The 3,950-nt window shown below is 35.8% G+C and overlaps 1 non-coding gene across 1 annotated transcript; it reads left to right on the top strand.

The window, feature by feature from the left end:
- Positions 1-851: 851 nt before the first annotated feature.
- On the top strand, positions 852-925 carry Trnat-agu (transfer RNA threonine (anticodon AGU)). The gene has a single exon. It is a non-coding gene; the product is annotated as a tRNA-Thr (tRNA).
- The last annotated feature ends 3,025 nt before the right edge of the window (positions 926-3,950 follow it).

Below are 3,950 nucleotides of genomic sequence, written 5' to 3'. Positions count from 1 at the left end.
TACTCTTTGTGGCAGCTCCGTTGCATGTCTTTATGGGGGGGGGGGGGGAGGAGAGAAGATATATTTTCCATATTATTGATTATTGGGGATTTTTCGTTGTCCTTGTTATTATTGTGCATCACATTCTTATTCAAGATTGGAAAACTCAAATTGCATACGAGTAAAAATATACTTGTTTTAATTTCGTGTTTAAAGATTACTTTGCCTACTCCCACCCCACATAAAAACATGAAGATTCGTGACGTAAGTGTAAATTCAAAAAAAAAATGCTAATCCAAAGTGTTCCTTCAAGATATTTGCATCCTTGGTATGAGTATAGATTATTGTAGTTTGTAATTAGACAGATTTGAGCATCTAAACTTAGTTGGTAAGCATTTTAATCATTTTTAAATTCAAGTCTTTACTTGCTGGACGTTTTGCTGCGTTGTGGAGTTTTTGTAAGTAACGTCTATAGTAAACAGTATGTCACTTGAATGTGGACAAATCCAGAGATATTTCTTTGTCTAAGGATCGATATACATGTACTACCAAGATAATCCATCCAACTGCCTACATACACAATGCATTTCTGTGCTGAATTTGCATGCATAATTTTTTGCTATGTCGGACAAAACGGACAAGTCGGAGTTATGTCCTCTTTTTTTCAAGAATAACCCTTGCTTCAAAGATATGCTAAACATTTGAATACTCCATGTAAACCGGTATACATGCACTGTATATCTTGTAAGTGTTGTATGCATTTGACTCATGCAGCCAACAGCTAGAGTCTGATTCGCAGGAATGGTTATCATGTCATAGACACACATATCTAAAAAGTATTCCTCCCGAAACAACTCTTCCGAGCTTCAAGTGGCGCTGTGGCTTAGTCGGTTAAAGCGCCTGTCTAGTAAACAGGAGATCCCCGGTTCGAATCCGGGCAGTGCCTTTTGCTCTTGTGAAGTGGAGTTTTTGTTATTTTGTTAAAAGGGAATGAAACCAAAATACTATGCATAATGTGGATTGAGGAAATGCAGAAATAGGATAGTAATAGAAGCCCGATCGGAGTTTGCTCATGAGCACGTTGGTACAAATGGCCTTTTCCCTTCTCTCTCTCTCCCTCTCTCTCTCTCTCTGTTGGTTACTGAACAAAGTCTGTTTGTTTGTTTGTTTGTTTATCTATAAACATTTTTTAAAAAATACGCAAAACGTTAGATAAATCATAGATGAATCAAAGAAAGATTACAAAATGGATGAATTTCCCATTTCAAATCTATTGTCATAATAATTATAATGACCCTGTTCTTCCACGGGGTCCAGTACACATAGTACATGTAAATGTTTAAAAAATCATATTTTGAATAGCACATAAAGTCAAACATACAAATGATACATATTTCATCCCCCTTGCAACTAAAAAGTGAAAACAATAAAAAAAATATAAAATGAATTGGTCTATCAATATATATTAAAAATTACCCAAACCCACACAATTGTCAAATTATTACCTGTAACAAGATCATATCCATTCAATAAAACATAAATAAAAAAAAAATAATATCATATCCATACAAGCCTATGAAACATTATAATTATTTAAACAAGCACATCATATTATACCATGCGTATTCATTAGTGCACACCTTTACACACCTTTCACCCGTGGTCAGTTCGGGTAGCGGTTTTTTTGCCCGATTCCCAGTTTTATGAGACTACGCCATCCCTTGTCCAGATCAAGCTAGAGTTTAGGTCGGAGTTTATAATGTCAGACCACCTCTTGTTTTCGTTTTTCACGTTTCGTGCTTCCTTCTACTTTCATCTCAAATACTACCCCGATGCCTTCTTCATCAATCTCTCGGCAGCATGACCATACCATTCCAGCCTATTATTTCCCTTGAGATCACTGCTGGGTATTACTTTTGCTTCATTCGCTATGTCCACATTCCTCCACATTCCATGCATAATGATATGCATTATAATCGTATCAAAATTCACCGACGTCACTGAATACAAAAGTAATCATAAAATAATCCAGAAAACTTCCTACGGCACGCGGCAAAACGAACATCCAAAATGCTCCCCATGCACCCCATGATAGCCCTCACATTATCCGTTCTAAGATTACTTGTGCATGTTGAACCATAGGGTTACATGCTTGAACTCACCCACAGAAAGACTCCTAAACAAAAGACTCGGGTCGTGACCACATCTGCCAATCATCGCCGAAGCACCAACATGACCACGAATAGACTTGCCTACACCAGGTGATCAGAATGTTCCATCAATATCAACACTTATACGGTAGCATTATAATTTCATTTTCAGTAAATTCAACAAGGTTTCATTTTTATGGGAAGACTCCTTCCATTTGCTATGCTACTGGCATTATGCATCTCCTTGCATTCTGAAAAAAGCAAGCCAAGTGACTTTTATTTCATGCAAGAAAATGGAAATATCTTTGTTAAATTTTCGAACACATTAAAGCTCAAACCTTTATAAACTGTCAAAGGCTGTTTGACAACCATGCAGGAAGCTTGCAAATATATATATATATATATATATGAGACGAGGCCAAGCCCGCTTCACATTATATATATATATATATATATATATATATATATATATATATATGAAAACTGCATTCCAAAGTATTGTGCAACACTTACAGTATGAACAACAGACGCAATGAATGTCTCGTTATACCTTTACTATTAAAACTATTATTAATATTCTTGACATCTTGTATTTTGCATGTTACATCACTTCTGACATTGGTGCGTTACTCATAATTACACTCAATACGTCCTTTATTATTTGTGCAATTTTTTTTCAAACTGACTATTGTGTTAAAAAAAAAAATCTTTTTCAAAATCAAATGGAATATAAAACTTGTATGAAATGTGGAATATGGAACATGGAAAAAGAAAATGCCCGAAATTATAGATTCGTAAGGGACCCGCTCATTGTTCATTTTGTGCGAGTCACAATAAAGTCACTTCATTCAAACTTTATTTGTTTTTGTAACGCATATACAAAGTAATAATTAAAATCAGATATGTAGTTGAACAGCGTAGATTAAACAAAAATAACGTTAATGATTATACAAAAAAAAATACACAAACTTATTCTCCCTTAAAAAAAAACGCACACACCGAATAAATAAACAGCCACCTAGGTCAGTGGATTCTGTTTTTGTAATACATAATACCAGCTGTAATGTAGTCCTGGGTTATAAACATAACATAATAAACATGCAATCATTTATTCAAAGTGTATACAAACTTCTTCACTTCATTTACAATCGGGGAAAGACCCTCTCCCCAGATGAGGGGATTTCCGCAACTCACTTCGTCCCCTACCGAGGAACGGAAAACCCCTTTTCCTGCCTCAGGTTCCCTCTTGAACACTGAAGTACCTAGCACAATGTATTATAATGTTTACCTTGCGGCGACGAGTGCGACTTTTGTATAAGAATATGGGGGGGGGGGGCTTTATTATGCACCCTGGACACACGAGATCATTGTTTCCAGGGTGTAAGCATGCAGAAAGAAAAGTATTACAAGTATTTTGTTCTTATCCTTCCCTCCACCACTTCTCTCTCCCTCTCTCTCTCCCTCCCTCTGTCTGTCTATATGTATCTATCTATCTATCTGTCTATCTATCTATCTATCTATCTATCTATCTATCCATCTATCTATTTATCTATCTATTTCTATCTATCTATCTATCTATCTATATATATATATATATATATATATATAACGAGCTGAAAAATGGGGGGCTCCCGAATAGGATGGGCATTATAAAGGGAATAATAAGAAATTAGGGGGTCATGAAGTAGATAGGGCAAAGCACAGGGTGAAAGAATAAAGGGAATAAAAGGGAAGGAATAAGGTTTAGACAGCGGGCTTAGGGCATGGTAGGACAGTGTAGGGAATCAGACAAAGGGAATAAAGAAGAAGGACATTTGATAG

This window comes from Diadema setosum, chromosome 1, assembly GCF_964275005.1.
Source record: "Diadema setosum chromosome 1, eeDiaSeto1, whole genome shotgun sequence".
NCBI lineage: Eukaryota > Metazoa > Echinodermata > Echinoidea > Diadematoida > Diadematidae > Diadema > Diadema setosum.
This window is presented reverse-complemented; position numbering and strand designations above follow the sequence as displayed.